General features: G+C 35.4%; 1 protein-coding gene across 2 annotated transcripts in view; it reads right to left on the bottom strand.

Moving 5' to 3' along the window:
* The window catches only part of LOC308195191 (uncharacterized protein), an 81,982-nt gene extending 61,512 nt beyond the window's left edge, over nucleotides 1-20,470 (bottom strand). Inside the window, exon 1 of one of the 2 annotated variants that reach the window (XM_080592199.1) lies at nucleotides 20,211-20,470. The gene's annotated coding sequence lies outside the window, so the exon portion shown is untranslated. The remainder of the gene's footprint in view (nucleotides 1-20,210) is intronic. The other variant, XM_080592198.1, reaches the window with a different exon arrangement.
* Between the last annotated feature and the right edge of the window lie 2,187 nt (nucleotides 20,471-22,657).

Below are 22,657 nucleotides of genomic sequence, written 5' to 3'. Positions count from 1 at the left end.
TCATGCCTGAATAGGAAATTTTGGAGACTTTCTTTGGTCCATCTCTGTCTTCAAGCACTCAACAGCATCTCCCTGTAGCTGGACATGACTCAAGCAATCCATCTTCCTGGTGTTTTTTTCTTGGTTATTATGGCCAACTACATTTTTTCCCCTGTAATTATTTCATCAAGAATACAATTTAAGCTTAATAAATTGAGTCTTAATTTCTGATAATGGTATTTATTTTTTTCTCCAGTATGCATCTAAGACATAAATTTGTCTTCCTTTGTCACCAAGAGAAACTCTGGAGATTCGCTGGAGCCATTTGTCAAACACTTTCATTACTTTCTAGTCAGCTGCATTTGTTTCTTCTGTTCTACACCCATAAATTGCTCTGGCGAAATTCTTCACCAGTTGAAACTTCTGTTTTGAAATAATATGATTTTCCCACATTTCTGTCAGCTTGGATGGCCCTAGGTAGTGCATGGAGATAGAAAAAGTTATTGTTAATTGTTATGCCAATTCTTTTACTAAATTTCATTTGTTTATCCACCAGCTTTCAAAGCAAATTTTTGTCTTTCCATGACAAAGGATTATTTTTCTATTATGCTGATCTCTGGACGATGTTCTGCCTCTGTTTCTGTTTGTACGACTTTCTCTGAGTTAATGCAGCTATGGAGTCCAGACATGAAATCAAGTCTATGGGTTTTTCTTTGTCATTCTATTTCTATGAATAATCATTTCCCAGTTATTTTCTGCTTTTGACATTGTTCATTTTCAGTCATGCATATGCTAGTAGGTCAGAACCTTCTGACTGGATAGCTTAACACTAAATAATGCCACTCACTATGGCAGAAAAGTATACTGTCATCTTTGGTAGTGCTGTTATGGCGATATGGATAGAGAAGTGTTTGTGTTACACCAATAAACATTCAAATACATCCTGAAGATGAAAAAACAGATGTAGATTCAGGCTTTTTTCCAACAAAGTGGATAAGCAGGTGCTTAAGTTTGAGCCAATGGATTTTAAGTCTGTGCTTCTCCTCTAGGGCTATGAAAAATTGAGTGGTGTTTGTGGAGGGTTAATAGCTAATTTTCAAAGATGCTGAACATTCATTACATTGTCTGAAGTTGGCAGAAGATATGTATGATTGGAGGGTAGTGAGGTTGAATAGCTAAGTCCTATCAGTTGAGAGGAACTTTTTGCTCTATTTGCCATGTCCAGGCTATTGAGAAAAATAAATAAATAAATAAATAAATAAATAAATAAATAAATAAATATATTTCACTTGGAACACTCCTTTCTGAAAATGGTATAGCTGATTCATGCTGACAGCAGACAACTAGCATAACTTGTTGATAAGATTCAGTTTCATACATACCTATTGCTGTATTTATGGATTGTTTTTAAAATGTTTGTACTTGAGCAGAGCTGAAAAACATAACCATGCATGTAGCGTGCAGCAGTTGGTCAGAAAGCAATCATGTGATTTGTAGTTTTCCAAGGAGACCTGAAGGGGGCAAGTTGTACTTCTGCGATCTAAGTCCACTGGTTGCATTCAGGGGGGATTAACATCTGTTAAAAGTATTATGTTTATCATGCAGGTGTTTCAATATTTGTATTTATTACGTGTTGCAGCAACAGTCTCTGAGAAAACATTCATATAACAATCTGGTTGTTTTATTGTCTGAATCTGTCAGGACAGTCATTTTGTTACTGCAACATTGTGATCCCCTTGCAAGCTGTAAACTATTTAATGAAGTGAGTATATAGAGAAAGATGACAGACTTTCAAACTTTTGGAAGACAGTTTTACATCAGAGACATTAGTTTTTGCACTTGGGATTGTTCCTAATACATGTATGGCAAAAATGTTGAATTAGATTGAACATTTCCAGAATTCCAGTGTATTCCCCTGTGTAGGTCTATATTTGACATTGCTTTCATTTTGTCAATAAACAAAACACTTAGATTCCAATATTAATAGAAATAAATATTCCACGAAGTATCTCATAGAAAGTGTAATCATATCTGACTTTGAAGCGATTTGCTTATATAATGCTTTTATTGCCCAAAAAGTAACTCTGCAGATATAGTAACTTGCAGGAAAAGCTGTTGCCTGTTTAAAAGAAAAAAACAAAACAAAACAAAACAAAAAAAAATTTAAAAGCTTGACATCTGCTGATTTGCATTGTAGTGTAATGTGACACTGCAAGTACCACAGACAATACAGCTATGTTAAAAATGTTAAGGTTGCAAAATCAAGTGCTCAAAAGCATACGGAAATATAACAGTTTAGGTCACCTGTGTATCTTAATTTGCCCCCCTTGAGTGATTACATTATGGTGCAGTCTTTATTATATTATCATGGATGTTTTGTTCATAGGACCTCTTGAATCTAATCCAGCTCATACTAGAGCTAATGGAAATATTTTCTTTGACTTCAGTGAGTTTCAGGCCAAGTTCCAAATGGCATGTTTTTCTTATTTAACCCATATTTCTTGAAATAACATAGGTGTATATAATGACAAAGTTTATCCGGTGACTAAGACATGATCCTTGTCCTGAACAATTTACAAAGGCCCTGCTCATATAATGAACTGGAGGTGATTGGTTCCCTCTGCCTAAATGGATCACTATTTCACTTTGATTAATCCACAGAAATGTAAGTTTATTTTTATATAGAGTTCATTGCTATATCAGAAAGAAAGAAGATTAAAAAATACAACTTACTGCATTTTTTTTTTTTTTGGTTGAGACAGAAAAGAATTTATACCTAGGACAAAGACAACACAGTTCAGATGAAGAAGGGTACATGGTGGTGAATGATCATAGAGAAGGTAGGAAGTAAAGCTGAATTAATATATTTTTTTCATTTAGTATATGGGCACCAATAAATTACACATATTATAATGATTATTGTAAAAGGATAATTTTCAATAATAAATATCTAGCCAAAATTGTATTTAGATGAGGTATGATCCATTAAGAAATGACAGAGTTCCTGCCAAAGATGGAGACGGGATTAGATTTGTTTCTGTCATTTCTGCTAGATAAGTTCTCCAGTATGCCACATTGTTTGGAATTAATATCAGCCATCTTGCCCTCAGTTCCTCAGTTTTGATTCTGACCTTGGCCAGGGATTAGCTGCAACTAAAGGACTTGTCTCAAATTATTAGAGATGCAATTAATGTGCAGGTGCAAGGAATAAACAACTTCTTCCCCCCCCCCCCTTTTTTTTAATGTTTAAGATGAAACCTAAGATGTTATATTTTAACACCATTTCTCCATAACCCTTTCCCTCATATATTATTTCATATGAATTACATCTATTTCTACACTGACCTTCAGAAAAACAGAATCACACACAATTTATTTTCTATTTTCCATCAGTAATTTAACTTACTGCATGTCCTTGTTCAGCAGGACTTCTCCCTGACCACTGATGTCTTCCAACAGTATAAACAGCAGCAGCATTCATTGTTTTAACTCTCACATTTATTGATCCTATGGTGAAAAGAATATGACTGAAATGTTTATATGTATTATGTACATATAATTTTATTTTTTCTTTTGGCTTTCTGAATTAGTAACATCTGTTCCTGCTGATGGAAAATATCCTCTGGGCCACAGAGGAATCAGTCACATGTTGCCGCTGGAACAGCCTGTGTGAATCAGCAGTAAGATAGACTCATCACTCTGCACCTAATAGATATAACACCAAAACGGAGCCAAGACATTCCTATCCAAAGTGGGAGGTAACAGTCTGTCCTCTAGCTTGAAAAGAGAAGCCTCAAACCATTTTCCAATAGGCCTACAGCCTAATAATCAGAGTCTACTTAATCTGACTCACTGTAAGCTTCACTTTTTCATCAGAGCTTCATCTTGCCTTCTTTATATAAGAAATAAGGTGGTCCATAAGCTAACTGGAAGAACATAAGAAAGAAAAAGGCCCAGGGATGAAAGGCCTCTGCGTCTGTGATTTTCCAGACTTTTCATTCACCTTCACTCTAAAATTTTGAAGATCTATATCAAACCTTACTGATGTGTTAGTCATTAGCTGAGGAGGATGCAGCAAGTAACCAGCAAAACATGAGTTTTTCAAACCAAGAAAATTTTAGTTTAAAAAGTGACAAAATGTCTTCACATTTGGAAAATTGAGCCAGAATCTTTCATCCAGATTTGCTTTTTCAAGTACTAAATAAGTGACACACAGGAAGTTCTCTTATTCAGAGTAGTCCTCTTCTAAATGTAATATACATTGATCTTGATGCACACTAGTGATTAAGGTAGTGACCAGGAGTTCTGTTTTATGTTTGTGCTGTGCCCAGCACATAAAGAACTGGAACTTTTAGCCAGCTTATCTACTCAGGTAAGCCATGCATACTCAAAGTCTCTTAGTTAGATAAATTGCGGAAGCACAATAAATGTTTATCATATGAGTTTCAAAATTTGTTTTTGAAATACCCTTGGCAAATGGTTGTGTTGAAGGAAGCCTATATCAGTCTGGACCTCTGAGTCTTACATTTACATTGAAGGCAACTTCTTGTGCAAACTAGCTTATGTAGATCACAGATGACCAATAAGAATGTACATGTACATATATCACAGAATCACAGCATGTAAGGGATTGGAAGGGACCTTGAAAGATCTTCTAGTCCAATCCCCCTGCCAGAGCAGGAACACCTAGATCAGGTCACACAGGAATATATATCTGTCATTTATAGAAAGACTATTTCTGTGCTAAGCTTTAGGTATGTTATATTCCTTAAAAAAGTCAGTAAAATGGTCTCCAGTCTGATGAATGATTTATCTAAAGTCTTTCAACCCTACATGTGCAGAAAACGTTCCTGTGCAATTTGTATGTACTTGTACAAAGAGATTTATTATTTTCTCTTGGTATGTATAATTATTTTTAGTTAATTCTTTGTTTATTTATTTGAATATTATTCTTCTGCCTCTGCTTCTTTCTAGCTTTACTCCCTATTTCTCTCAAATACAACTGTTCTTGGTGGGGAACTTCCAGAATGTATACAACAAAAGTGAATTTGATTAAGACCAATGGGATTCACTAAATAGATTGATCTTACATTACATGGCTTTTTATAATATCATTTATACTGCAGAGAAGAAAAGGCTCAGAGAGTACAAAAATCCAATTCTCAAGTCGTTGAGTCAATGTAACAGAGCTAGATTTTATCCACTGAATATTTGGTCCTGGCTCTTTACATTCATACTTGCATTGATTTGCCCTTGCTATTACTTTTTTTTTGGGCCATATCATAGCAACATATTCTGTACGGTAATAAATTACCACAAATGAAGAGATGCACTGCATGACTGAAAATAATGCCCACACTTTCCTCTGAAAATCTTAAGCAGCCCTTCAGAAAGTCGCAACAATCTGTAAGGTGTTATCTACCTTTTTTTTCAGTGGGAGTTGAGGACATACAGTCCTCCAGAGAGCTAAGACCCATATTATATAGAATATTATAAAAGTCAAGTAACTGACATGTGATAGTGTGGTTCATCCAATAAGAAATGGATTGTTTAAAACAGACAAAGTGGAGTGAGTAACTAGCTATCAGAGACAGTTTTGACATAGAGCCATAAAGTTGGAAGCGGCATACCATTTTAGCAGGCATTAATGCAGCAGACAGACCTTCCTAATGATCTATAAATAAAACAGAAAAAATGTCTTCCTGGCTTAAGTGAATTATTGTTGCCATTAAAGATGATAGCACGACATGGGAGGAAAGGTAGTGCTACTTCTTTAAAATGGAGTGTTCCTCCCGCACACCCATTATTAACTTCAGCTAGAAACTGGAGTAACACAAACACAACCTTCTTCTGTCCAATTTTGACATTACATCCACACAAAAGGAAAAGATAGCATTTTTTTTTTTTTCTGAAAAAAGCCAGGCAGCCCCTGTAATACCTGCAGACTTTCTTTCCTGAACATCATTTGGAACTAAGAAAATTCCCACCTGCATCTTTACCCACTTTCTAGTAGGGCGTGCTCTTCCAATGCATTGGGAGCAGCACAGACAAGAATTTTTTATGGTTTATTAATCATTAGCAATCAAATGGTTTAAAAAATACTTTTGAAGTTATCTCATCTCACCTGAAATATGGGATTTAATCATATGATAATAGATTAAGTCATTTTAGAGAGTACCTCATGAGTATTTAGACTAGGTCTTGAAAACCTTCAAGGAACAGAGCCTGTCTTACCTCTTTGGGAAACTTGTTCCAAAGCAAATGGCAGCCTATAGGCAGTGTTTTTTATTGTTGTTGTTGTTGTGTTTTTTTGAATATGATATTTTTTGCCTTCCCTACTACTAAGCAGTGTGATCAGGTTGTTGTGAATGACTGGCTCTATAAGACTGAGGATGAATATTTTTTGAAGCCCTGTACAATTACTTGAAATTTTCACCTGGATCTGAATACATCTTGATAAGTGTCCACATTTATTTCCCTTTATATCAAGGTGTGGTGAGAATCCTTATTTCTAGTAACTTTCAGCCTACTTTGAATTAGCCAGGAGAACAGCTGCTGAGATCTCAATATAGAATATGATAATATAGAATAACCATATATGGCACTGCCTGTACCCAGTCTGTTGAAGCATCACAGTTTGCTCATACATGGCTGAGAGATTAGGTGAATTTGCTTTTACTGACACTCTTTTCTTGATGTTGTCATTAGCCTTCATCCTACCATTGTGAATTCTACCAAAAACATCAGTTTACCTTTACTCAGACCCTCTGTCTCTTTTTCTCCTTTTTATTTTCTAGAGAGGATATTTGCTATTTACAGAGAGAGAAGGGAAAGGTGTGCTCATTGAGTTTCTGATATGTGGATCCTCTGTTCAAAATCCTTCTCTTAGGACTTGGATTCCAAAACTTAGATTTGGTTTTCATACTGTCAGTTCAATTGCAGGCAGGTTGTAGGCACACAAAGTATAAAGTATTTATTTTCCATTTACTCCAGCAATACTCCATTCAGCATTTAATTTCTTTAAATAATAGCCTATCCCTCTCTACAGAGATGTTCTGGAGATGCCATTGTGTGATGTTCTTGGTGCTGGCAGATGTACCCCTAGGCACCAGCTAGTCTCTGCTGCTGGTTAAATTCTCCTGGTTCATTATGTCAATTTTTTGATGAGTTTTCTACCTGGTAAAGGACAGCTGTGTTGCTTGTCTACTTTGTAAAATCTATTTTCCCAGTATTTATGTATGTACAGTACTCTTTTAAGTTATAATCAAACACAGAATTCTCAAAGTGTTGTATTTATACAGATCAAAATCCAAGGTCTTGGATCTGGTATTTAAAAAAGACTTTTAAAATACCCCAATCATTTTCATGGTTTTAAAATTAAATTTTGTAATTCAAAATGCAATGGAATTTCTTAATTTGAAAAATATGGATTAAAAAAAATCTCCTGTCTTAGACATGCTTTCTTAACCTAGAGATCAGTTCGGTAAATCATATGAAGTGCCCCTCAGCACTTTTCCGACATTTTACAGTGCTTCATTACTGCAGATAAATGTAGTTACTGTTCACATAATACGAACCCAGAATTCTTGTGCAGGTACTTAATTGAAGTGGATAAACTTTTACGCAGCAGTACTTTGTTCCTCCTAAATCTTTAGTAGTCCATGGGTAATAATATAAGTGGTAGTAGTGTTAGGCAAATTTTTTTTAATGGAAAGAAAAAATACTGCAGTTTGTTTTGTGTTTTCAGTCTCTGACAACGAATTACATGAAGGAGGCTTATATTCCAAGGAATTATAAAGGGTTAAAAAAACATAGATGTCCATAAAGAAACAACATTTGTAAGTTTTATGGTTAAATCAGCCATTGCTTTGCTGACCAATAAAATGGAAAATGTGTGCTTTTATAGGTTTATAAAAAAGGCAAACTCTAGTTGCATGAAAAATAACTTTCACCGATTGAGTACAGGTGGCGACTTGTTTAAACTCTGAAGATGTAAAGGCTTAGTATGTATGACTGAAAAAGGGAACATGGCACAATAAAAAGTCTTCCTTTCTTTACTCATCAATCCTTTGGGTATTCCATGTCAAATAAATGTTACAACAATTTACAGTAAAAGTATACAGTGGAAGTGCCAACGTTAACACTTCTTAGGATTGGACAGGGTCCAAATTTTTCACACCAATATTTAATGTGAAGTAAAATGTCTTTTCCATTGGAAGTGTCAGCTGTAACATGCTTTCCTATATTTGGCAACATGCTCATGTGAAGTATAAAGTCAAATGCACATGATGTTCTTTTTATTTCAACCATGATAAATTGTGTTCATTTGTTTAAGTGCAAGTGGCAGTTTTAGTGTTCCTACTATAAATTTTGGTTAGCTTCTATTGACATGCTGTATTAAACTTAAGAAAAACAAATTACACTTCACCCATTTTAATTGACTAAATGTGTCAAAAACACAATAAGTATAACATGAAGGGTCAGAGTCTCAGACTTCACCATAATGGGTGTCATGGCAAGGATCCAGCTTTTTGTACATTTCATTTTTCATAAAGTTTTAGTATGAGGCATACATTTAACCTTCACTTCCACTTCAGATTTGTAGCTAAAAAATCTCTCGTGTTCTGTTCCCCTTGCACTCACTCTAATATTGTTAAAAGTTCTTTTTTTTCTTCTTCTTCTTTTTAAGGTGATAGTACTGATGAATACTAATGATCCTCTATAAACATAAGATTTCAAAATTGACTTCGGTATTTGAAGGAATGAATTTATGATTTATGTGGTACAAACGGATTTGTGTCAAAACCCATGCCTGAGACTGTGGTTAGGAATCCCTGAGACCACTTTTCTAAATCGATGAGTGTGGTTGAGTGCCAGATAAAACTTGGCATGCCTCATTCTAAGGGATTTGAATAGAGCCTGTCACTTTCAATGTACACATTTCATGCTAAAGAATTGATGTCTATTTCTATCTTTTGGAAATCTTTACCTGTTTTCTGGATGTTAGAAAGTGAAAAGTAAGGAAAACCACTAAAAGATGGCATGAATATTGGCAGGATGCCCCTAAACACTGAAATACCTTGATGGAGTTCAAGCCATTTGAATGTCTCACAGTGGATTAATTCTTATGAATTATGAACAAGGGGTCAGCACTTGTTACAAGTGCCAGTATCCTTTATTTTTATTTTTTAATTTTTTAATTTTTTTTTGCTTTTGTCACTATGTAAGCCTGCACCCACTGAAAGGCTTTTGCTCTCAGCCTGACTGTCTGCCTGGTTAGAAGTAGCAAAGAAGACTGGTAGGAGAACTGATTGGCTCAAGATGTATGTAGGTCTTTCAGCAGGGTTTATCAGAATTAGATGCCTGGCTCCCTTGGCTTTCCAGAGAATCCTTTCAACTACACTCATCTTCCAGTGGACATCACATATCGCTGGATATCAACAGCAGCAAGGTTGAACCCACACTAATAACGCCATCTGCTTGTTTTGTAGCATCCTGCAATGGCTAAGTATCATCAGGCAAAGCCTTTGTCTGCTCCTGCTTGCTCTAGTTTGTACTGCTGCTGCTGGTACAGCCCAAGTATAATGCCAGTGGTAAATAAGATGGGTCCAGATATATATTGGCAAAAAGCAAGGGGCTTGAAAAGGAGGCCTGGAAGGACCTGAGGTTGGAGGCGGTGATGGACATTAAAGCCCAAATACTGCTGGGAGGACTCCAGTGAGGAGATCAAAATCACTCCGAAAGAGTGATTTATTCTCATATTCTTGCCAGTATCTTTAATGTTATTTGAAGATGGATGTTCACAAATGTACTCTTGTTTGGTGTGTACTCACTTAGTGTTATTTACCTAGAGAAAAACATTTTCTGATCAACAAATTGGCAAATCTTCAAAAACCTTCTTGATATATGTGCACGGCACTGTGTTTCAATAACATGGCTAATTGTATGCCTACCCTTTGCCTTTTGATGGCTGAAAATGCTGTACATGTAAGCTGTTAGAGTCCTGTTATATCGTCTGCTTAATCAGCTGATTCTGTATAGGGTATGTAACTTCATGAGAATATGTACCTGATCAAAACTAAAAAAAGTCAGTGCTGGTACAGTATTGGTCTCTGGTTCTATGACTGTAGAAATAATCCATATGAAATAATGCCTTCATTGAGTCTTTACCGGAACTTTTCCTGTAATTTTGCTATTGTATAAGCATTTAATCTATGTACTTCATTTTTAGTACGTCAGCACCTTGCTTTTTTCTTTTTGCTAGACTCAGGGTTTCCTGCTGTCTTTCCTGATCTGCCTCTCTTTTACACACCATACCTCTTCACCTCTGCTAAACAAGGTTCCTTCACCCACAGGTTTCACAGTTATGTCCTCCTTTAAGCACTGCCACAATGGTTAAGATACTTCTTGGCATGCAGAGTTTGGAGCATTTTTTCACTTGAGTTTTTGAAGCAATTTGCTCTTTTATTCAGTCACTGTGCTGTATCCAGCTAACTAGAAAGTGTGAATGTGTGTGTCTTTGGTTTCAAGGCAAATTTAATTTGCTTTTTGGGGGTTTTATGATCCTGTCACAACTTAAGCAACTAGTTTCATAAACGTACTTGTAGCTGCCAGAGGCTGTACATTTCTCAAGACCAAAAGTACATCAGTTGGAATCATATATATGCAGGATCCCAAAGGGAACTTAAAACTTTCTTCATGATAGACTAAATGACAAAAGCTCTCCAAAAGTTATAGTTCAGTAGGTAGGAAACTTAGCTAACTCTGTGAATATTGTCAACAGAACTGACTGTGCTGTCTATAGCTCCATTTTCACTCTACTTTTAATGCAGAGTCACAGAATATGCTGTTTTCAACGTTTGCCAATGTAACTGCACAAAATTATTTTCTTTCATTTTTTCTTTCTCTTTTCTTTCCCTTTCTCTTTCTTTCTTTCTTTCTTTCTCTTTCTTTCTTTCTTTCTTTCTTTCTTTCTTTCTTTCTTTCTTTCTTTCTTTCTTTCTTTCTTTCTTTCTTTCTTTCTTTCTTTCTTTCTTTCTTTCTTTCTTTCTTTTTCTTTCTTTCTTTCCTTTCTTTCTTTCTCTTTTTCTTTCTTTCTTTCTTTCTTTCTTTCTTTCTTTCTTTCTTTCTTTCTTTCTTTCTTTCTTTCTCTTTCTTTCTTTCTTTCTTTCTTTCTTTCTTTCTTTCTTTCTTTCTTTCTTTCTTTCTTTCTTTCTTTCTTTCTTTCTTTCTTATTTTCCTTCCTTCCTTCCTTCCTTCCTTCCTTCCTTCCTTCCTTCCTTCCTTCCTTCCTTCCTTCCTTCCTTCCTTCCTTCCTTCCTTCCTTCCTTCCTTCCTTCCTTCCTTCCTTCCCTTTGATGGAATACTTAAAGTTCAGCTGAATATTTTAGCTGGTTCCTCAGAGTTCAGAATTTAGTCTATCATAAACGAAAAAAAAATCTTGAAAACCTCTCCTGTATCCATTCTATACAGCCTTAAAATTTGGAAAAGGAAAATATTCCATCTGCTCTTTAGAAAGTGCCTTTTACTGGATCACTAGTGATATACCTAAACTTAGCCAAGTTAAACAAAGTGAACACCTTCCATCCCAACAGCAGCATCAAAGAAACACTATCTCCTGGGACCCTGCCTTGGACTTTAACAGCTAATTTGCTGAGTATTTCATTGGGGCTGAGCTTGCTCAAGCCCAGAGCTGGCAGGCTGACAGGTTTCCCTGAACTGCAAATTCTGTCCATTGTGGGACACTGGGATGGTGACTGATGGGGACTGAAAGCAGAGACTACCTTACTGGAGTTCTTTCTGTTCATACTGAGGGAGTATAAAGACAAAGAAGATATTTCACTGTAATGAAAAAGAGAACCAATCTAGGACTGTACATGTAATAGACTAGAAAGATGGAGAGGCTAGGACTGGGACCTGATACTGTAAAGAAAAAAATTTCTGACTTTTTAGTTAAATATTATTTGATAATGTATAAGAAAAAAAAAAAAAGGCAAAGTAAAGTTTGTACGTGGCAACTGAATTCTGGTTACTCCAATCTTCTAGTGCTTGACCTTGCTTTAAGTATTCCTTTTATGTTTCTTGTGTATGTGTTTTATGTTTTACTGTGTTTTGGTTATATACAAGTGAAGTGTGTCATTGCCATAAGAAGATGTAATATTAATATTATATTGTTGTACATTTATAAAATCAAAATAGGTAACAGGGGAATTGAATTTATGGTGGGTGTAGAATGGAGCTCTAGGTCCATGTGGTTGCTGTAGTCTTTCATAAGTTCAACTAGAAGTTTTCTATAGTTGGAAACATTTAATTACCTGAGAAACTGTTCTCACCTTACAGTAGGAAGATGATTCAGGAAATATCAGGTACAACTATTGGAACTAAATGAATCTGCTGACCTAAGTCAGATAGGAGAGATGACAATCACTAGAACCAATCATAATTTTTATCTAAAACCATAATCTAATCAAAATATTTTTGTCTCAAATGTCACTTTGCAGGAAAATGGCTTTATATCTGCCACTCAAATCTGGAAAGAAAACTTGTATCCAATTTAGAAATTATACTTTATCATCTTTTCCTTTGAAAAGCTAAGCTAGAAGTATAAATGGGATACCTTAACAGTTTTAGAAATCTTAAAAACACAGTTTTCTTTATTAATTGAATAGACTATTATTAAGTCTGGGGAAAATTGAAAGTACACAGATAAATATTCCCTTTGAAAAACAACTGGTTTTATTATACTTTTAGTGAAAACACTACCACGCAGAAGCCCCTGCCAATTAAAAAAGCACACTATTACAAAAAGTGTGTTACCTAACTGAGGCAACCAAGTGCCGGGGAAATAAACAAATTCACACAATACAACTCTAACAGAAAAACATCAGTGTCTCAAATATTCAAAAAAATATTTTGACCATTTAGTGTGAAAGAAACATGACAAAACTATCAGTGCCACTGGAGCTTTCTCTGAAAGTGATAATACAGGCTTTCCTAATTCTCTTTCACCTCAAGGTTAAAGGCAAAACCCAGTTGGATTTCACTGGAGTCAAAGTCCTGCTGTTTTTAATATAACCACATGACTAGCTCATGTCTTCCATTATAAAACTCTTGAAAATATTCTTTGTTGTAATATAGGTGTTTTTAGGGGTCTGTCCCATGAGTTTGTCTCTAAGAAATACTCCAAGAAACATTCCATCATACTTGATCACTTCTTATCATGACTGTGAATTCATATTATATATATACCTTGTCATTCTTTTGCATCATCCATTGTAACACAGTGTTCTTCATCGCTGTCTGTTATTTAATAAATAATGTCAATTAGCATAGACTTACTTGGCAGTACTCCATAACAATCCTTATTGCTAAACCTTGTCCATCACAGCAAAGTATTTAGTTCCTCATACTGATACATGAACTGATTTCAACAGAGTCTTATTATCCATCAGCATTCTCTTTTTTATTTTTATTTTTATTTTTATTTTTATTTATTTTTATTTTAATTTTAATTTTATTTTTATTTTTATTTTTATTTTTATTTTTATTTTTATTTTTATTTTTATTTTTATTTATTTTTATTTTTATTTTTATTTTTATTTTTATTTTATTTTTATTTTTATTTTTATTTTTATTTTTATTTTTATTTTTATTTTTATTTTTATTTTTATTTATATTTATTTTTATTTTTATTTTTATTTTTATTTTTATTTTATTTTTATTTTTATTTTTTTATTTTTTTATTTTTATTTTTATTTTTATTTTTATTTTTATTTTTATTTTTATTTTTATTTTTATTTTTATTTATTTTTATTTTTATTTTTTTGCTACACCTAGTGTAGCAAAGCATTAAAGTGCCTTCACATTCACATATGTACATGCACACATGCTCACAAACACTGCTCTGGCTGTAATACAGAAGTGGCATCATCGTATGCATTACTGTATGAGTATAGAAATAATGATCAGATCTATCTGCTCTTGTCTAATGCAGCAAGGAATTTGTCTTTTGGCCAAGGAAATGCAGGGATGCTGCTAATGTTCTCATAGCAGCATGGGCTCCAGACCCTTTGGAAATTAGTCAACAAAAATATTATTATAATGCACCTGTGCAGGCTTGACTCTATATGTATGAGGTTTAACAGGGATTGGTAGACAGAAACAGATTACCCCAAACCCATGAGCCTCTTCACATTTGCTGGGAGACTATTTTTTTCCCCTAAGCTCACACTACTTAAAACCCAAACACACACCAACAGTAATGAATGATCCTCTTTCACTCAACTAGGCATTAGCCACTTCAAGATCTGTGAGGTATGAGAAGCTTTTACAAGTATTTATATTAAATTCCTAAGTGGTTTATTACAGGAAAAAGACAATTTTTTTCTTATTATGTGTGTTATTATTATCAATTTATAGAGTGCTGCTGTTGCTGGCAGTGCCGAACATCATGGATAGAGACAGTTCTTCCTCCATAAAATTAACTGGAATGAGCTGAAATGTTTTCCCACTTGAAACATTTGCTACATCAGGAAAACATGAAATTTTGGGATATTTATTGACGAAAGCATACCGTGGTGAATTTAACAGGTTTGATAAGGTATGAAATATGGGATTGCTGTAGCACTGCTGGGGTGATACACAGCTGTGCCTTCTGATGGTGGGCACAGCAGACATCTTCCATGAGATTGCCTGGAAAGTGCACCTTGGATCTTGTGGTTTGGAAGTATTCACACAGCTGTAGGATACGTAAGTTAGCCTCAAATTTGCATTCCACATTCAGGAGTGCACACGATAGGTTTCTCAATCCATCCAACTGGAGCTGCACTGCTCTGTGAAGAGTTAAGTAGCTTAAGAGGGTGACATATAGAGATACCAAAGCCAGCTCATTAGGGTATGGCTACTAGATGTTGTTTTGGGGAACTGGAGACCCCAAATTTCTATGGTGAAGCTCCAATGGAAACATGGGTTCATTTGCCATGCTGTAGATCTGCTCACATACAGTGGTCCTTCATTCACAATGTCCAGATGTTTAACAGCCCAATTGAGCTAGTTTTTTTTTTTTCTTTTTTTTTTTTTTTTTCCCTCCCCAGGGTACCAGATGTCCAGAAAGCACAAACAAACAGCAAAACTCTTCAGTCAAATAAAATCACCAGGCTGAAAAGAATGACATATCCTCAGAGTAAAAGATGTGTGACAGCCCAGTTTGTGGTAGATGAATCTTTACAAAAAATAAGTATTAGGTGGGGTGGTAACATAAACTAGATATTCAGGGCTGCAGGCTCTTTTTCTCACTGAAACCTATCAAGGACCTGAAAGCTTTTTGACAAAATCTGGCTCAGTGCCACAAAATTTCAGTTTTGATAAACTGCCATCTTTCTAGTAAAACACGGTTTCGTTGGAAAATTCCTGACTCACTAGATTCATCTAAACAGATGCTGACAATATGGTTCAAACATACGGGATACATAGGAAGACAGAGCAAATTTCAATTTGTATTTGGACTCCAACCCTACACTAAGAAATGTGTAGCCTCACTCCTGAGCGCTGGTGAAGCCTTGATGTGGGACTGGGGTCATGGTCATGGTCAGTTACTATTGAAATTCTTCCCAGAAGAAATTTGTAGGGGCCTCGGCATAATTCTGCCATCACATTCTCACCTCTGCAATCCTAGCAAAGGTATTCAGTGCGCGCATTTTACCATATCTGCCGAGGCTGCAGACATGACAGTGTAGCTGGCAAAGTTGCAATCCAGATGTATAGCTCTTCTGCTTTCCTTTTGGGATATTTGGCAGAGGTTCAGTGATGTAACAGTGTACTGCCTTCTAAACCTTGATGCACATGACAGACCAAGACTAATGGTTTCCTTTAAATCTGGGGCTGAATACCATTGTTGGCTTTGAAAATTCCAAGAAATGTAATTTCACTTTAGATCACTATAAATTTATAAGCTGTTGTACAGTGAAGAAGTAATCTCCTGGGAAATGAGCATAAACCTATTATATTTTCATTAACAATCTGTTTTCACCATTGACTTAATCCACATTTACTGTTGTGGAATTTGATTATGCGCTATAAAGCACCATAAAACAATATTAGGTATGTATCAAAGTATCCATTTTTCCTGGTCATGCTGAATTATTCATTTCCTTGCTTTAAAACCTTGCATCCTTTCTATCTAACTAAAAGAAGGCTATCTGGTATGTTTACTGTCATCCACCTGAAAAGCAACATAGCAATTTCTTCCTTTTTTTTTTTTTTTCCCCCTTTCCATTAATGCCCTTTTTCTACAAGAAAAAAAAAAAAGAGAAGAAAATAGAAGATAGGGAGAAGGGAAAGAGAAATTAAAATACTATTTTGATAAATTTAGCATATTAATTTGATTTGAGAGCTTTATGCTCTGCACCTTGCTTTTTATTTGGCTGCATTATTATCGTACATATAGACTTGCCTCCACAGCTCAAACCTGCCAAAATACACCAAAAATAAATACCGAACCAAACGGAGTAACCCAATTACATGGGCCTGTTTTAGAGGTATTTTATAATCAGTAGCTGGGGGAAAAACAGTTATGAAGGTTTTAAAATTGTCACGCATGTCGTTTTGGAACAACCCTATTTTTCAACTATGAGGTGGATTTTTATTTCAGTGTTGTCTGGATGACTATTCTGATATTTGGAATTGTTTTCTGTCATACGGACAGTGATAGTTTCTCCTTCTCATGAGTTAGATAAAATCGTCTACAGAAGTGTCAGGTTACTCATTATGTACTTAATTATCTAGTGTTTTTGCATTTCTCCAATAGAACGAAATGATTATTTTTACCATTAAGGTGGGAAGTCAGTTATTTTAAAACAGGCTCATTGATTGACATTAAGTAAATCAAATATGTTAAATTGCATATAGCTTTCAAATAATTGGCTAGTGTTTTACAGCAGCTGCAGTTACAGAGGACTGACATGAACTTCATGTTAGCGTTACAGTTTTGCAAATAACATTTCCAAACCTGTCAGCTGCAATAGTTTTTTAGCAAAAATCAGTTCCGATGATGTTAGCCACAACGTTTTAAAATTTGCCAAAGAATCTGTGAAACATGCAGTGATGTCACTGTACAAAATATGTTACATCTACCAATGCACCAGGAGGGAAATTAGAGTTAAAGAGAAGTGTTTAAATGCAAGGGAGATATTTTATGTATGAGAAGTGTTGCACCTTCTTTATTACTATTCAAAATGTATCTAAAAAGATCAAAAAAAAAAGAAGAAAAAGAGTTCCTCTTCATGTTCACAAGTTTTCTGTTTAGCAGCTTGCCTTTACCTACTTTGATAATAATACTGTGTACAAGCACAGGGGAAAAAAGGGGAAAGGTCCTGGAACTTATATTGATGAACTATGTGTGGATCCCATAGCTGGCATAAAATATCTTGTTTGGGCTGTAAAAATATATTAGTATGTCATGTTATCTTCATAAATTCTTCTAACACATAAGGTGGGTAGTGTCCTCCTGAATCCCAGGACTCATTACAATTTCTGCTTGCTCTTCCCATCCATCAGCCTCTCTGTCACATAGAATAGGCGTGCGGCCGGAGCCAAAGCATTACGGTTCTGGAGGGGTAGATACTGAGTGAGTTATTAGCTGTGGCAGACAGCCCTGTTCCCAAACACTCCTGAGAAGGTTCTTCGCTTAGGAAAGCAACAATTACAATGGCATTTTCAACCTGGGGGATGGCAGAAGACTCTGGATACAGCCTGTGGGTTTTTGTTTTTTCCTTTGCAACAACTCTGATTAGACATTAATCATGATTTCCAGGGCTTTCCAAAGTTCACCAAAGAAGTTCAAGTGTTTTGGATGTTCACTAGTGTTCATATTCACTGAGCAGGCTGGCTAGCATACAGCTCTATCCTTGTTTGTAGGAAAACTATATATTCTGTTCTGCCTGAAAAGCCAGATTCTGAGACCCCAGGAAACTGAGAATTTGGGGCTCTGGTGCAACATCAGACTGGAACGAAGACTGCAAATTAATACATGAACAACCCTGCTTTTCACAGTAGGAAGAATTTCGAAGTTCCATTTCATATATGTATTTTTCTTTTGTGTTTCTCAAATTTACACATTTTAAAATAGCTATGCTTAAGAGGATTTATGATCTCTTTGCACTGATAATGAACATCTGATTTATTTCAAATAAACGTGTTACTTTTTTCTATTTGGAGGTGGGGAGAACTGAATGCTTTTTCAGACAGCTACTGTGAGATTAAAAAATTAAAGGTATTATTTAAAAGTGATGTTGATTGATTTTGATCAAGGAAGCCTGAATGATCTAGAGATCTTATTTCAAGTTACTTAGGGTCTAAATCACTTTTGAAGGGAAATTAACTAATGTTGGCCTGTAATAATTCTTAAAATTTAAATCCTAAACATGTAAAAATAACCCTGTTTGTTTTTTATGATTTCGCTGATTTAGTATGATGAAGTGACCTTTGCTTTTTGTCAAATCAGCTTTGCTGTTTCACTACAGCAATAAATGTTGCAGAACTAAAATTGGTGACAACCTTCTATCTGCTATTAATTCACTGTGCATTATCCACAGCGAGATTAGAATTTGGAGATTAGAATATGAGGAGGACCTCATAGGAATTTTCAGTGAAAATATCTTTGTTTAATCTTTTCAGGAAAATGCTTAAATTATATATTCATTATTATGTTCTGTTCTTATAACTGCAATTTTTATCTAAACAACTTAAATCTGTCAGCTGTTTAGATTATCATTATAGCATATTTATAGATGGGAAAATACCCAAGAAATGTTATGATAAAATTAAGAATAGCAGTCTAAAAAGAAAGCATGGGTCAGTTTATGAGATTGTATCATGAAATGCGTTCCCTTTGATAGTAGAGGAAATTTCTGTAACAACTTTGATACATAACTCTCAGTAGAGTGCATATAAATATTGGTCATTTTTAGAGCACATCATATATCACACGACTGCAGTTTTCATATCTTTTTAAAAATATATTTCAGTTCTAATTCTGCTCTCCTTCCGCTCCCAAACAAAGAGAACATTTAAAACTTTCTCTCATTTCATTCCACTGAGCTATGAAGTTTGAGGGTAGAAGTGAGGTCCAGATGGTCATGAAAAATATTTTCTGTAGGCCTATAAAAGAGAAGAAGATCACACTGATGCTTTCACTTAACAAGAAAAAAGTTTGCATGAGAATAGCATGTAACAATCTGCCTGGAAAAGTCAACAACAGTTTTGCCTCAAAAGTCAGTGTGGGTTTTGTAATAGTGTTCTTCCACTTGGTTTTCTTGCCTTCTGCAGTATGCTGTAGTTCACCCAACCTGCTCTAGAGACAAGCAATTTTGGAGAGAGGGCTCTCTTGCACAGTCACGCCCTTTCTAATGTCTATTCTAGCAGCAAAGATGTGGGAAGTCTCGATGCCAGCCTTCCTACCAAAGCAGCAGCCACGGCTACAGAATTTTGTATCGCTCCTTACATTAAATGATGATCTAAGTCTTGAGTGATAACTGATTTCCTAAGATAGAGGATAATAGGGAGTCTTGCTTCCTAGGTAATGCTTTTTCAATCACACGATCTCTGTTATCCATGTCAATTGCTAAATGTTATATACTTTTTTTTTTTTCCACCAAGGTACTTTACTGTGACTTACAAGACATTCAGAAAAGACTCTTTCAAACCTAGACTCTATAATCAGATCAGAAGGAAACAAATCTCTCTCACTCTCTTCATATTGGATTATGTCAAAGATTAGCTTCTATTTAAGCAACATGGTATGAAGTTTTCCAAAGGATTTTCTTTTTAAACTACAACCATATGTTTTACTCCAATGAAACAGCTTACATATTGGGTATATGAGATTGATTGATGACATTTGCTTCAGTCATTTCAGTAGTCATTTATTCAGTTAAAGTTAGGTTGAGAATGTTTATTAAATGATTGGCAAAGTAAATCATTGATCATCATTCCTTGTTTCTGGCTAGAAGCAACTGAAGAGCAATTGTTTTAAACAAAAGTATACTAGATCATTATAAAATGAGTAACACAAGGACACTCATTATTGCTCTACAACTTCTTTATCATAAGACCTTATAAGAAATACATTACAATTTCCCCTAAAAAAAGATCCCAAACTAGGCTACAGAATGAGTAGTGACTGGACCAACACCAGCTTAATCCTGTGCATCCCTCTTTGTTTTGTCTCTACTCACCAAAACAGATTGTAGCACAGATATCATCCTAATTTTCAGTTTTCTTCATTGGAACGCAACTGAACGTTTAAAGTCTTTTTCCTTGTATTTAAGGCCCTTGAGGAAATGAATCCAAGATGCTAAAAAGGCCACATTACCTCTCAAAGCTGCAGCTTCCTTCTAGATGTTCTCCCTCTCAGTTTCTCAGCAATTGAGCTTTGTCTGTCCTTGGTGATGTTTTCAATAGACTGAAGCTTGGTGTTTCCTGGCAGACTGCCTGAGACAATGAAATTCCTTTTTTTTTTTTTTTTTTTCCAGGAAGGAAAAACAACTTGAGGAGTCGTTATTTTCAGGTCACATGTAGAAAATGCTTTTTTTGATTCTGTCCTTCCACAAAGCAAAAGTATTTAGGAAAAAAAGAAAAAGAAAAAAAAAGGAGCTAAAAAAGCTTATGAAATAAAACAAAAGTGTAAATAACTCCTCTAAGGAGGATGGAGACTTTATATCAGCTTTGGTCATCTTACATGAGTATTCTCCAAAACAAATATTGGATAATTCCTGAGCAGGGCTGAGGAAGGCCAAAAGGTGAAGGAGCAGGCATGCACAAGCAACATCTGCACAGCTGACTGGTGTAGTATGAGGAGGGAAGGCTGGGGTTCGATACCTCTAAGGGGTTATGGTTACATGACTGTACATCCACCTAAGCCCTTCACAGGCAATGAAGCTCACTGCAGCAGCTGTTTCTGTGTCCTCGCGTGGTTGGGGCCAGCTGCTATGTCCTTGCTGTGTCTGCACAGTAGTCATGCTCAGCAGCAGGACTTCAACCCAGGTTCCTCCAGAAGGAAAACTGCACTCAAGCACATACTGAAAGTTTCCATCTATAGACACCAGGAAGATTCGCACTGCAAGCACCATCCCTGCACTCCACTGCTAATGCAGTTACCACAACTAGGCTCCCATGCAGCCTTTTGGGCATCTAGCTTCTTTCTCAGAAACCACACAGTTCTCAGGACTAGGAGTAACACTACCTGAGAACAGTACCTGAGAGGTTGTTGTACTCACTCTTCAGCCATTTCGGGGAAATTATCTTAACAGCTGATTATGTGTAATCAGTCCAAACCATCCTAAGCTCTACATCTACACTGGCGTATAGGAAATGCAAAGTGCACTGCATGGTAGGCACCTTATAAATGCACAATCAAGCATATGATACATTATTTAACATTTAAAGTATTGTATAGATATGAAAGGCAATGGCAACAGATATTTACTAAAAATAACAAAAGAAGAATGCTTGCTTTTTTTTTCTTTTTTTCATTCTCAAATAGCAGATGTCAATTTTGCAGACTTCCAGAAAGTGTGAGTTAAAACACCTTCTTCAATAGCTCACAAAAGAATCAGTTCATAAGTGTTCTGTGAGGATTTCTTCAGATATCAAGCTGTAATAAATTATAAAAAATATAATTTAGCAATTCTGATAGCACTTTGTTATTGTATTTGAGAACTTGTGGAAGGAGAGGTATAACTTTTTGGAATATTGGACAATGGCAAACACAGAAACTATTTTTTAAAAAGTGGCTTTTGGATTTATAGATCAAAATCAGCTTCCATTTCCTGAAAAAACTAGAACAAATAATGTCTGTAAGCAGAAATACAAGTACAAGGTGATAAGAAACAGCTCAAAAGGATTTGTCAGGAATAAATACTGTCAAGAAATACCAATTAGATTCCTCCTGCTAATGGTTTTGTGAATAGGAAGTAGCAGTAGATATTGTATGGTTTGACAATAGAAGTTTTTGATGTGGTCTCAAATGGCATTCTCAGAAGCAAAGTGTTAACATATGGAGCAACTGAAACTGTTATCAGGTGGGTGGACAACGGGTAATCTATCCTGTCAGAATAGCTATGGAGTCATTGTCAGGCTGGAAGGGTCTATCACCTAGTGCTTGGGGAAATCTATCTGGGGATCAGGGCTACCATCTCTGGAAGTCTTTGGAAAGAGTATACATATTAGTCTGTACAGGCCATCAAGTAACTTGGAGAGTCCAGATTAGTATTCAAGTTGATCTGAACATACTGGAGAGGTGTAAATAGGACGTAATTTACAAAGTATACTATACCAAACTACTCTGGAGCAAAAATAAATCAGTCATGTAACTGCAGGAAATGAAAAAACAAAATAAGCAGTTCTGCATGGATGATCAGTGGACCTTATGGTGTATATCAAAATGATTAGAAATGTGTAGAAATATTAAAAAAAAAAAGTTATTGTCCTACTTATTGAGATATACACAAAGAGTTGTGAAGACATAGTAATATGAAGGACTCCATATGTGTTGCTCTACACTTTAGACTGTGGCATAGTGACCATAAAAATAATTTGGAGCAAGAGAAGGGTACTGGCAGGACAAACATGAATGATGAGAATGGTCAGAGAATGATACAGAAAACGTGAACTGGAGTCAAAA

This window comes from Anser brachyrhynchus (genome assembly GCF_964034855.1).
Source record: "Anser brachyrhynchus genome assembly, chromosome: 4".
Taxonomy (NCBI): domain Eukaryota; kingdom Metazoa; phylum Chordata; class Aves; order Anseriformes; family Anatidae; genus Anser; species Anser brachyrhynchus.
This window is presented reverse-complemented; position numbering and strand designations above follow the sequence as displayed.